Below are 13821 nucleotides of genomic sequence, written 5' to 3' on the forward strand. Positions count from 1 at the left end.
ACATAAAGAACTCCTACAACTCAGTAACAACAAAAATCACCCAAGTCAAAAATGGGCAAAGGACTTGAATAAACATTTCTCAAAAAAAAAAAAAAAAATACACACACACACACACACACACACACACATACATGGCCAATAAGCACATGAAAAGTTCGGCATCACTAGTCCTTAGGGAAATGTAAATCAAAACTACAGTACAATACCATTTCATACCACTAGCGTGACCATGATCAAAAACAACGAGTGTTGACAAGGATGTAGAGAAACAGGAACCTGGGCACATTGCTGGCAGGGAATGTAAGACAGGGCAACCACTATGGAAAACAATATGGCGGCTCCTCAAAAAATTAACCAGAGAATTACTAGATGATCCAGAAATCCCACTGTTGGGCATATACCCAAAGGAGTTAAAAGCAGGCACCAAACAGATAGCTGTACCCCGCCCCCCGTTCCGAACAGCAGGATTCACAATACCCGAAAGGTGGAAGGAAACCGAGCGTCCGTCAGCAAATGAATCAACCCAGTGTGGGACATGCGTGCAACAGGATTATTACTCAGCCTTAAAAAGGAATAAAATTCTGGCACATGCTACCACGTGGAGGAACCCTGCAAACACTATGCTAAGTGAATAAGCTAGATTAAAAAAGGGCAAATACCATACGATTCCACTTAGACACGGTACCTAGAATAGGCAAATTTATAGAGGCGGAAGATAAAATCGAGGTTGCCAGGAGCTGGAGAGAGAAGTAAATGGGAAGTTGTTGTTTAATGGGTACAGAGTTTCTGTTTGGGATGTTGAGAACGCTCTGGAAATGGATAGTGATGATGCGTGATAAATAATGTTACTGAACTTTACGCTTAAAAATGGTTAAAATGGTAAATTTTATGTCATGCATATTTTACCTCAATGAAAAAAGTATCTACAAGAAAACATGTGTGGGGGCTCCTGGGTGGCTCAGTTGGTTGGGTGTCCGCCTTCAGCTCAGGTCATGATCTCACAGTTCATGGGTTCGAGCCCCGCGTCGGGCTCTGTACTGACAGCTCAGAGCCTGGAGCCTGTTTCGGATTCTGTGTCTCCCTCTGTCTCTGCCCCTCCCCTGTTCACGCTCTGCCTCTCTCTCAAAAATAAATAAACCATTAAAAAAACAAAACCTTTTTTAAATAGATAAAAGAAAACGTGAGAATCACTTAACTATGTTTGTATTAATATAACATTTTATTTTCTCCAAATCTTCCAGAAAAATATAAATCACAAATATACACACTTTGGCTTAGCCCATTCAGGCTGCCCAACAAAATCCCACAGAGTAGAGGGTTTATAAACCACAAACATTTATCGCCCGCCGTTCTGGAGGCCGGAAGTCCAAGATCAGGGTGCCAGCATTTCAGGGTCATGGTGAAGGCCCTCTTCTGGGTGCAGAGTTCTTGCTGTGTCCTCACGTGGGGGGAGGGGCAAGGAAGCCATCTCAGGCCGCTTTCATAAGGCCACTAATCGCATTCGTGATGGCTCCAAGTCTCCTTCCCTTCCCTCCGGAGACTTCCGCTCGCTCCTACTAAGGATTCGAGCATCCATACAGCCAAAGCTGTGTTTGCCCTCAACTCTCCTCCTTGCTGAGACACCTCCTCTCCCCTCCCTACAGCCACTGAAACTTGAGATCTGCCCAGGTCTCTGTCACTCGCCGTATGCTTGCTCTCCCCGTTATCAACTGCACCCGAAGCCTGTTCCCCGGAAGCCCCGGACCCAGCACACATCCAAGCGCGGAGCCAATTCCGAAGCACTCAAGGCCTGTCCTTGAGGATGCAGACTTCTAGGCTTTCAGACTTCTCTGAGTGCCTCAAGGACTTCATCGTCTGATAGGAGAGAAGTGTGACAGCACGCTGTCCCTGTCCAGGGATAGGCAGCTCCAGAGCTCAGAGAGGTAAGAGCTGCCTGCAGGGTGGGGAGGAGAAAATGAACAGGAGGTGTGTCGTGGGAGGAAAGTGTGGAAAGTGGAGGGTCTGGGCTTCCAAAGTGTTTCAAAAACAAGAAGCATGGGAAAAAAAAAAAAAAAAACTGGCATGATCCTGCCATGGTGGATACATCAACATTATATCCTCGCCGAAGCACACAGAATGTACCAGAGTGAACCCTGATGTAACTACGGGCATTAATGACGTATCAGTGTTGGGTCATCAGTTGTAACAAATGTACCACACCAACGCAAGCTATTCATAATAGGGGAAAGGGGTAGGACGGAAGGGGGCATCGGGAACGCTTTCTACATCCTGCATAAGTTTTCCAAAAACCTAACACTGCTGTAAAAAAGAATCGGGTCTATCGAGAAAAACATAGGCCAACATTTAAAAAAATCAAGGGATGTCATTTAGAAACCTGGACTCCAGTTTCTCTTGGCAAATCTGAAGGTCAAGTTCACCCATGGCTACAACTGGCTGTTCCTTTCCTCTGGGTAAATGGAGGTAAGCCCTGTCAGGCTCACAGCAGCCGGCTCACCCCTGCCAGGCCTGGCCGGAGATGTGCAGTTTGGGTTCTGGGGATCAAGGTCAGGTGTCTGATCACAGCGAGCCCGGGTCTCAAAGCGGCATCTCCTAAGGGCTGGGAAATAGTGACACCCATGAAGGAGGGGAGAAAGACCAGGACAGATTTCAGTCAAGTTGAGTTTGACTTGCACAGATTTGCGGTTTAAAAATGTTTAAGTTTTTTTTAATGTTTGTTTTTGAGAGGGAGAGAGGGAGAGCAGGGGAGGGGCAGAGAGAGAGGGAGGCAGACACAGAATCCGAGGCAGGCTCCAGGCTCTGAGCTGTCAGCACAGAGTATGACGTGGGCCTCAAACTCACCAACCGCAAGACCATGACCTGAGCTGAAGTCAGATGCCTAACCGACTGAGCCACCCAGGCGCCCCTGTAGTTTTAAAAGTACGTGACCATGTCCTGGAGGAGAAATCAAGGCTACAGATAGATTTAGGAGGCAGAGAGAAGTGACCTTCAAAAGTCCCCTCGAGGGAGAAGAGCAGACAGAAGACCCAAGGGACGAGAAAAAGTCAGGCACTGATAAAGCAAAGCTGACACAGTTGGGAGGGCAGGAGCCGTGATCCAGAAGATTCTCCCAGTACCTCGGCTTCTCTGGCAGGGCAAGGCAAGAACTGTGAGAGAAAGGGGCGAGCCGGTCTGGAGGAGGGCAAAGGCTGGGGGCCAGTGCTGCGGGGCAATGTGGGGGAACCAGCCAGGTGAGAGGCGGGCCAGCCCGGAGCAGCTGCTGGTAGACAGCGTGTTCATCCAAGACGCCGGGTTAAAATCATCCCTGTGTTCTCCCTGGGGACAGCTGCCCAGGGCAGGGGGCAGAAATGGAGAGTGGACAGGAAGACGCTCGGTCCTTGACTCATTCATTCAGCACCCATTACTGAACACCCACTATGTGTCCGAGGCTACCGTAGGAAACGGGGGGGAACCCTCTCATCCCTTAGCTCACATTCTCAGTGCAGGAGATCAGCACTGACAAGTGATACAAACACAGCAGACGCTTCTGGGGAGCACGGAGGAGGGGCGCCACACCAGGGAGTCAGGAAAGACTTCCTGAAGGCACGAGGTCTGAGCCAAGTCTCGAAGAATCAACAGGAGTGCCGCCGCCACGGAGGACAGAGACCGCTCTACACTGCGGGTGCAGGGGCGCCTGGGTGGCTCGGTCCCACTTCGGTTTGGGAGTTCAAGCCCCGCGTCGGGCTCTGTGCTGACCGCTCAGAGCCTGGAGCCTGCTTCGGATTCTTTGTCTCCCTCTCTCTCTGCCCCTCCCCCTCTTGCGCTCTGTCTCTGTCTCTCTCTCAAAAAATAAATAAATAAATAAATAAAATAAATATTAAAACAATTAAGCAAATACACTGAGGGTGCAGCAGGGGCCCAGGCGGAGTGCACATGCGGGGAGCTGTCCACAGTTCAGCATGGAGGTGGTGGGGGGTACCAGGTGGGAAGTGCCCAGGACGGAGCCCGCAGAAGAGCCCAGAGGAAGGCTCAGGGCGCGCCCTCTGAATGCCGTGGGAATGAACGCACCAGGTGGTGGGGAGTCGGGACTGGGGGTCTCAGGGATGGTGGCCGGGGAGAGGCTGGTATGGTCCTGAGCGGTGGTTGCAGGACAATTCCAAATCCTGGCTCCATCGTTTACCGTGTGCCCCTTGGCGGTCACCTAACCTCTGCCACTTGAATTTTCTTATCAGCTAAATGAGGATAATACAAGTATCAATGGCTCTTGCAGGGATGAAAAACCATGGTATCTACCCGATAACAGGCACTCAATAAAAAGTGGCTCTTATCACCACGGCGCCCTAGACCATCTCGGCTCTGCACTAACACTCATGCCCCCTCTGCCCTGGGGGTATAATTTTGCTTGAAAAATAGACTGTTTCCTTTTCAGCTCTGACCCACCTCCCCGGCTGGAGGTGTAGCTCATGGGCACTCCACGAGCGGGGGGAGGGGTTGCCACGGCGACCTCCCAGCGTGGCTTTAGGACCCGGTGAATGAACCGAACCTTTCCTTTTATTCCAGCGATCCCGGCTCTTCCGGCTAGTTACTGCTAGGCCATTATCGCACATCTGAAGAAGCTGAATGATATTCTTTAGCACATTGTGAAAAACTGGAAACAATCCAAATTGCTGGCAACACAGAGCTGGCTGGGTAAGTTATGGTACACCCATGCAAAATGGCACTGTGCGGCAATTAAAAATGTTACAGATCTGTGTGGTTACTGACAGGAAACGGTGTCGTGAGATGCTGTTAAACGTAAAAAAAAAAAAAAAAAAAAAAAAAAAAAAAAGAAAAGAAAAAAACACCCGGGTTATGGGGCAGCATAAATCTTGTAACACCATCCACATAAAACCGTGTTACCGTTAACTGCTTGTATTTATGGACAGAAAAGTGTTTGCGAGGATGTTCCCCAAAGTGTGTTCACGGCGGTTCCCTCTAGACGGTAGTGGTGAGCCCTAGGTATCTGCTTTACTCTCTTCCTCCTCCTTTTCTAGAACACTAGCGTTTGCCCACAATGAGCATGTGTATTATCACGTGTTTTTGTTTTTTTTTTTTTTTTAATTTTTTTTTTCAACGTTTATTTATTTTTGGGACAGAGAGAGACAGAGCATGAACGGGGGAGGGGCAGAGAGAGAGGGAGACACAGAATCGGAAACAGGCTCCAGGCTCTGAGCCATCAGCCCAGAGCCTGACGCGGGGCTCGAACTCACAGACCGCGAGATCGTGACCTGGCTGAAGTCGGACGTTTAACCGACTGCGCCACCTAGGCGCCCCTGTTTTTTTTTTTTTTACTAAAGCAACAACGCTATTAAAAGGAAATAGGTGAATGAGTTAGTCCTCCAGCCCTTGGCGAGTCTTGAGAAATCAGCCATGTGAGCCAATCCATGGGTTGCAAAGACCAGACTTTCCCCACACACACCCGCCAAGAAGCTCGTATCTGAGCCTTCTTCCATGTGCCCTGTCCTGCCTGCTGACCCAGGGGCAACCCTGGTCCTGAAGTGCCCCATTCAGGGTAACTGGGGCACCTAAAGCCTAAAGCCTTCCCATTTTGGAAGAGCCACCATATTTCCCCCAGGCGAAGCTAAAGGGGGCTCCCTCTCTCATGACCACGGTGAGGGTGGAAGTGGGCAAGAGTGCCCTGCACTGGGAGCACCGGGAGGAGGTCATCAGTCAACGGACACGGAGTGAGTACTTTCTGTGTGCCAGGCCCCATGCCCGCCCTGGAGATCCATGGAGTTCAAGACAGACACAGGCCTGCCCCCACCACCGCACGCAGGACTCCTGGTCTAGCGGATGGAGGGCTCCAGAAAGGGCCTGGAAATCCAAATAACTCTTTGTGGTTCCTCCAAGGCTCTGCTCTCCTGACTCATGGTCCAACGATGCTCCTACAGACCAAGGCATGGGGTCTCCTCTCAAAGGGCCCAGAAGATTCCGCTCCTTAGCATAACCTCAAGACCTCCACAGCGCCCCCCCCCCCGACAGCCCCAGCCTCAGCTACCGCCCGCCTCGCCACACGCCCCCCACCCCATCACACCCATCTCTCTTCTCTGTCCTTGAACGCGCCATGCTTTTGCACTTCCTGTTTACTAGGAGTGGGGCACCTCCTCTTCCACTTTCTCTTCTTGATGGAATTCTACCCATTCTTCAAGGCTAAACTCAAGGATCACTTGCAAAAGTCTCTATCATCCCACGTGCAAGCTTCACAGTGAAATGCCAGGACCCTGGCCCCCCTCAGTCAAGACTGCCTGGTTCGAGTCTGCCTGGTTCACGGCTATGTCCACGGTGCCCTGCCCGGGACTGGGCACGGTATTACTACTGACTGAATGCATCAATTTGGTTGCCAAACCACCAAATGATTTCTGCTGCCCACTGCCCTCTGAACCCCAAAGGCAGGGTCTGACCCACCCGTGTAGAACCTTCTGCCTGGTGGTTGCCATGCTCTGTTCATAAATCCTGTACGTCAGTGCCAAAAGGGTGTTATTTTTGCTTGCTCCCCAATTTTTTTATTTCAGGATTTTTAACATCTGAAATCTCAAGCCAATTGTAAAAAAAAAAAAAAATGTATGAGACAACTGGGGGACTCTGAATGCCGGGTATTTTATGATGGTGAGAAACAATCAATTCCTAGGGTGCGATAATAGAACCACGGCTGGGTGTCTTACAGGGCCCTTCTCCTTCCGAGAGGTATAGTGAAGGGATTACAGGTGAAATGAGATAATGTCTTAGACCGGCTTCGACAGACTCCAGCTGGGGGCAGGGGGTGGTGGGTAAGGGTAGAGGTGAAGGAAGATGGCCGTGAGCTGGTCACTGTTGAGGCCAGTCGTGGGAGTCCATCATACTTACATCTTGATTTGTGTACGTGTTTTAAAAAGGAGACAAGGGGCGCCTGGGTGGCGCAGTCGGTTAAGCGTCCGACTTCAGCCAGGTCACGATCTCGCGGTCCACGAGTTCGAGCCCCGCGTCGGGCTCTGGGCTGATGGCTCAGAGCCTGGAGCCTGTTTCTGATTCTGTGTCTCCCTCTCTCTCTGCCCCTCCCCCGTTCATGCTCTGTCTCTCTCTGTCCCAAAAATAAAATAAACGTTGAAAAAAAAAATTTTTTTAAAAAAAAATAAAAAGGAGACAAGCGGGGCGCCCGGGTGGCTCAGTCGGTTAAGCGTCCGACTTCAGCTCAGGTCACGATCTCACGGTTCGTGAGTTCGAGCCCCGCGTCGGGCCCTGGGCTGATGGCTTGGAGCCTGCTTCCGATTCTGTGTCTCCCTCTCTCTCTGCCCCTCCCCTGTTCATGCTCTGTCTCTCTCTGTCCCAAAAATAAATAAATGTTAAAAAAAGTTTTTTTTAAATAAATAAAAAAGGAGACAAGCACAATGTAAAAAAAAAAAAAAAAAGGACAAAAGACCCTGAGATGTGACAGAGGTCTCAAGTCCTACTCAGGCATTGCCTGGCAGGAGACAATGTGAAACTCTGTAGCAAGAATAATTACTACTCTATTTGGAGACTCTCCGAACATTTGGAATATCAACATGACGGTTGTGAAACTGACACCAGAAACGTTGCCTCAGAATCTCCATCAGAACAAGATAAAACCAAAGAACTGGAGGATAAGCTGGAAATGCTTTAAAAACAAAAACAAGGGCTCCTTATAAATAAACGACTGCAGTCCCCGAGAAAAAGCCAGAAGGCCTTGTCAGCGGAAAATACTCAAAGATATCTCACAAATATATCTTCTCACCATTCCCCGGCTAGGGTTAGAGCCAGGAACAGCTTCTGCTGGAAAATCTTACAGAGAAAAACATATTCGAGACACAGCGATACCACCAGCGTGCTTTTTAAAGATTCTGCTTTAAAAGGGGAATCAGATAATATTGCAACTTCCAGTGTTTCACCATTGGATGTGGTGCTTTTGAAGCGTGTGGCTTTTAATGTGTTGGATGCTTCGTCTGTGTTTAGCTCTCAATGTAGACTAGACCTATGTCCGTCTTTATAAATTTTACAGTTACGTGATGTTCTAAGATGTTAATACAGTTTTGTCCTTTTTAATTATTGAATATTTGATTTAAATTTTTAAATGCCTTCTTATGAGCTTTGTGAAATACATGTAATATATTAAAACATTTCCATATTCTGGGACACACAGAGCAAGAGGGCCTTGGCTCTTTTACTCCAGGGTAAACTCTTCCCACGGGTAGTCGGAGCTAGACCTACGGGTGCTGGGCATGTAGCCCCGTGGTCCTCAACTCAGAACCACCTAGAAAGTTTTTATTTATTTTTTTAATGTTTATTTATTTGGGGAGAGAGACAGAGGAGGGGGGCAAGGGGCAGAGGGAGAGAGGAGAGAATCTCAAGCAGGCTCCTCGCTGTCAGCGTAGAGCCCACAGAGCCTGACGCGGAGCTCGATCCCATGAACCGAGAGCGGAGATCATGACCTGAGCTGAGTGAGATTAAGAGTCAGAGCCTTGACCGACTAAGCCACCCCCAGGCGGCCCTCCACCTAGAAAGCTTTAAAACATACTGCTTCCCCCCAGCCCACCACAGCTCAGTTAGGATAAGCTCTCCAAAAGTCAGGTTGGGAAGGTGAAGCCCGGTGACGACAGGCACAGCCAGAGACGAGACAGCTGAGATTCTGACCCACCCAGAGCTGGCCTACCTACCACTGAGCTCTGCGGAGCGAGCACCAGGGCGTCCATATCTCGCAGCTCACTGGCCTCCATCCGGGGTGCGCGCGTGGGCAGGTTCCTCCCCCCGGGCTGGGAAAGAGTGAGTCCCTGCCAGGTTGACGGAAGGTGAATGCAGGCCCTGTTGGGGGACCCCTTCACCCCAACGGGGAAGTGTGGGGCTGCTGGAGAACGCACGATCCGATCTCTACCGCCTTCCCAAGCCTCTAACCCGATGAGAAACTTAAAGTCTGAGATAAGGCTGTCAGCCTGCAAGGAAGCCCAGACCACAGGAGGAAGGAGAGGAGGGAGACCGGCGAGGATGGGGCTCGCAGCACCTTCCCACATCCTGGGGAAGCAGGTGTGGAAAACCGAAGGAGGTCATGCAGCCCCTAAGGTCAGAACCAAGACCCCCAGGGGGGTTCTCCTGGGAGGCGGGCTTCAGTTCAAGCCGCAGAGGCACTGTCCCCCAGTGAGGAAGGCCTGCTCCGTGGGCACTGAGCCCCCCACCTTGAAAGTGTCCAATGAGGTCTGAGGCACCTACCCTGGGGAGGAGGGTGAAGTCAGGGGTCCGGACAGGGGCCTGGCAAACCTCTTTCACATTAAGTCTCAAACTCAGCCGTGCATCCAAATAACCCAGGGGTTGTTGCTGGAAATACAGAACAGACTAGGCCGAGCCCATCTCGGGCTTTTGGAGTCAGAATCCTCGGGGGGGGGGGGGGGAGCAGGGGGAGGGGCAGCCCGGAGACCTGCCGGGCTATTAAGCTCCAGTGCCGACTCCCAGCCATGGCCCCATCCTAGGACAACTGTCCACCTCCACGCGGCCTAGATCCAGTCGGAGCCCAAAGTGAGCAGAAGTACGGGGAGCTGGGGACCAGTGTCCGCAGGAGAAGGTGGAAAGTGTGCGGGTGGAAAGTGCGTGCTCAGTGAGCAGGTGCCCATGACTCAGCCCCTGCTGGGCAGAGTAGGAGAAATTACGGCTGCCCTCAAAGAGACCCCTTCTTTCTGAGGACACATTTCATAATATTTTGAGGGATCGATAGGAAGGAAGGAGACGGACTTCTCTGGGGGGCCACCCGCCTCCCGGATACACCCTCCTGGGGATTCACAGCTACCTCGAAGGCCACACATCCACACTCGAATTGTCATCTGACCACCCCGCCACGCCTCTCTGTGCGCGCGGCTCCCTCCGCAGGCAGATGGCCTGGAAAATTCTATCTCCCCTTCAGCGTCCACCTGAGCCCCTCAGACACCAGCCCCTCACCTCCCATCTGCCCTGGGCCTCCTCTGCCAGTCCTGCTGCACGGGTGCTCCGGGGACAGCACATCCGCCTCCCTCCTGGACGGCGAGTCCCAGAAACCAGCGCCTGACCTGCTAGGGAGAGCTCAGAAAAGATCTGCCCAGTGCGGTAGGGGAGTTCAGAGAAGGGGGCCCAGAGCAAGGGTGTCGGGTAGTGAGGGAAGGTTCCCAGAGGAAGCCGAGCTTGAGAGGGGAAGGGTGGCCTGGCAGAGGAGAGAAGAGTGCCCCCAGGGACGGGGACTATAAAGCAAAGGCCCAGGGCAGGAATGTGGGCCGGCATCCTGGCGGTGCAGGGTTCAGAGAGACAAGAGCTGCAGGAGGGGAAGGAACGAGGGTGGCGGGAGGCACGGGGAGAAGGCCCAGACCCCGCACCGTTGGCTGCAGCCCCACTCTGTGCCAGGTAGCTCAAAGCCACCTCCCTCCCCGACTCCTTCCTCAGCTGCTCAGAATTCGTGAGCTACCTTCCTTAGCAATCGTGATCTTCCCCCACTGGGCCTGGGGCGGTGTGGGGGAGCTGTTGACTGATTGAACTGGTGGGAAAACGAGTCCATGGAATTACTACCCAGGGAACACAGCCCCCGGGTGCCAGGCAAATGGTCAGGGGCAGCAAGGAGCCAGGGAAGTGTGACCTGGCAGAAGGAAGAGGGTCGCAGGGACTGGGCAGGGCGATGGGGAGGTGGCTGGCGCGTGCCCAAACCCTCAGCTGAGACCAGACGACGCTGAGGGTCAGAGAAGGACAGAGGGCCCAGCCAGGAAAGGGTATGGCTTCTACGTGGCCCCATAGCCACTGAGGAGCTCAGATAGGCAGGAGCCTCCGTCACACGCAGTCGTTCCCATCGGTGACGTGGGAGTCAGACGCACCTGGCTTTGAGCCCCGGAGCCTCTCCGGGCCTCACTCTCCTCCTCTGTAAAATGGGGATGATGTTGATTCGAAGTCCCTTGGTCTATTCCAAGCCCTTATGGGCAGTGTATGCTCCACTGGGCTTTGACCCTATGCCCCTGGGGGCGGGGGCACTTTCACAACCCCCAGAGTGACTACCTCTCCGGCCCGGTTCGGGCTTGGTGCACAGCAGGGGTTCAGTGGTGCCCCCAAATTTATGCCGACCCGACGGAGGACGTTCCTCCCCCCGGCCTGCCGTGGGCTACAAGGTAGATTGCAAAGCTGACCTTCCTTCCTCCTCACTGGAACGTTATTTTTCCTGCTAACCCCACATCCTAGCCAATACATTTCACAATATTGGAATATGGTGGATTCAGAGCCCCACGGGCTGACCTGTGCCACAGGTCCTTATTCTAGCATTGTTAAGCACAGGCTTTTTTCAAGGGCCGAGGCAAAATGCATTCGTCAAAAGCCCCTGAAAATGGGAATAAGAGGTCCTTCCAGATCAGCCCCCACAACTGTGCAGTCAGCGCTCAGGACGGTGGAAACGGCAACCCCCCACCTTCTCTGGACTTCCGCTGCTGGACCGCCTCTGAGGCCCCAGCTGGCCTGCGCCCCTGCCCTCAGATCTGCCCCGAACCCAACTGGGCCACCAGAGTCCGCGGCGAGGAACCGGCGAGCGGGTGATGGTGGGAAGGGGGGGATTCTGGCTGCGTCTGTCCCTGACCCCGGCCATCCCTGCCTGCTCCCAAAAGCCCCTGCAGCCACTGGTTGGTGTTGAAAATGATTCACTTTGCCCGGGGGGAGTGGGGGGGGGGGACACCAGGCCTCTACGTGAACAGTGAGAAGAAAACGATCATTTTCGTGCTTCAAACACGTCTCCCCTGCACATGTCCCCACGGCGTCCCACAGAGCACCGTGAAGCAGCAAGCCCCGTCAAAAGGTCTCTCTTGCTTCTTGGCCCAGGGATGTCACACTGGGCTGCATCTGTGTGAGGAGGTAGAAAAGTGGTCGCCTCAACACCGTGAATTTCACCATTACAGATTCATTTGTTTGGGCTTTGAAGGAAGGGCCGAAGGTACATTCCAGGACACCGGGGAGAGGGGGAGGTGGCACCGGGATTCGCTGAAATTATGGGAGGAAATTTCCGTCCCCTCACTTTCCACACAGAGGCCCAGATCCTCCTCCGCTTCCCTCTGTAAAGTGAGCAAAGTGAGTCCGCTTCCACGGGCACTGGGCAGCAGCTGGTGCTCTTGGGGGAGAAATCAGGGCAGAGAACCCGGGCGCATTAGGGCCCATCCTAAACGGTTTGCGGGAAGATGACAAGGGCAAGGAGTCCAAAGACCTGGTGCACGTCTGACTGAGCTGTCCCTGGGAGGCCCAAGGGACCCTGCACACGCCGCGTGTCCTGCCTGTGCCTCAGTTTCCTCATCCCAGCATGAGAAAACGGGAGGCAGCCTACCTGCCCGCAGCAGCTGGTTTGCGGTGCTGAAGGCACAAAGCGCTTTTGCTCACCCACTGCAGGGACAATGTCACCCACAGAGGCCTGTCCTCCTCACGCCCCGGAGCCCAAACAAAGCCGGCTGTAATAGAATGAGGCCCACCTTATCAGGAGGGGTGCTTTTCCTTTGAAAGTCAAATCTGAGGCCTTGGGACAATGAAGCGTGGGTGTTCCCACACAGCACACCCAGGCAGGCGGGGTGGAGGCCTATCTGGCCCAGCCTGGCCCAAGAGCCCCCCCAACCCGTCCCGGCTGGCCCCCCCCCTCCATCCCCCGCCCCGGGGAATTCACTTCCTCAGACCCCTCTTCTGCTCTTTTGAGTCTTAAGGAAGCCCTGAGGACGGCAAGCAAAGGCATCCGAAGGGCAACATTTCTCTAGAAGAGATGCCCGGTGTGAAACCCGGACCCAGAGACGTCGGCCGCTTACCCAGGATCACACAGCACGGTGGTCCTAGGGTAAGTCCCGAAGCCCCCAGGCTTGCTGAGCAACATCCCAACGCTTAAGCATCAGCTGGACTCAGAGGAACTCCAGGAGGACAGTGATTAAGCCAAGCCTGACTGCAGGGAGGAGGGAGGAGGGAGGAGGGGGGAGGGCAGCAGGGCTCTCACTTTCTCCCTCCCACATCCTCTCCCCAGCTTCATGGTTAAGCCAAATGTTTCATCCTCCTTCACACAATTTCCTTTTTTCTTTTCTTTTTTTTTTTATCACTGCCATTTTTTTTGGTTTGTAAACCATCGGTCAGGTTCTAGAGAGGATGTGTCCCCAAAACATCCGAGAAACGAACTACTAACATCCCACATTTCAGCTGCAGCTCCCCACCCCTACTTTCAAAAGGATCCCCCCCCCCACAAGGCATCAGGGAGCCCCGATCTGGGGACACACTTGCTCCCTGCCCTGGGGGCATCCCAAGGACACTTCAGCCTCACGGAAGTGCAAGGTCATTGAGTCCATCCCCGTGGATCTAGCTTGAGGGCGCCCCAGGGCTCCCCTGCAAGCAGCGGGGACCCAGCACCGCCCCCACCGCTGTTGACAGAGCCCATGGGGACTCTGCTGCCTCCCGTCCCCTCCCATCCCAGCGGCTCACCTGTTGCCCCCAGGGAAGCCATCACCATCCTCCTGCCATCCTCCTGCCCCTCGACCTCCCCCATGGACAGCTGGCCCGCGGACTGCGAGAACCAGGGGCCTCCTCCCCAGACCTCCTTTCCCCTCCTTTCCTCTCCACACCTTTTCCACACCCACTGTCTGCTTGAGCTCTTCCTCTTTCAAGAAGTCTGCTCTGCCAACCACAGCCCAGCTGGCTTCCCTTTATCCTCCGCGCTGGCGCTGGTGGCTGGGCCTGCACAGCATGTTGGTGAATCATTACACGGTGTCGTTCCTGGGAAGGCAAAGCAAACACGGCAGCATTCTAAGACCCACGGCACACGGCCCAGTTCAGAGTTCATAAGAGCTAGATAAGCACTCGGTGAATACGACA

At 53.4% G+C, this 13821-nt stretch overlaps 1 protein-coding gene across 2 annotated transcripts in view; it reads right to left on the bottom strand.

The window, feature by feature from the left end:
• PAQR5 (progestin and adipoQ receptor family member 5) overlaps window positions 1-13565 on the bottom strand; it is a 63032-nt gene extending 49467 nt beyond the window's left edge. Inside the window, exon 1 of one of the 2 annotated variants that reach the window (XM_030317824.1) lies at window positions 13432-13565. The gene's annotated coding sequence lies outside the window, so the exon portion shown is untranslated. The remainder of the gene's footprint in view (window positions 1-13431) is intronic. The other variant, XM_030317822.1, reaches the window with a different exon arrangement.
• Between the last annotated feature and the right edge of the window lie 256 nt (window positions 13566-13821).

The sequence above is a fragment of the Lynx canadensis genome, chromosome B3 (genome assembly GCF_007474595.2).
Source record: "Lynx canadensis isolate LIC74 chromosome B3, mLynCan4.pri.v2, whole genome shotgun sequence".
Lineage (NCBI taxonomy): Eukaryota > Metazoa > Chordata > Mammalia > Carnivora > Felidae > Lynx > Lynx canadensis.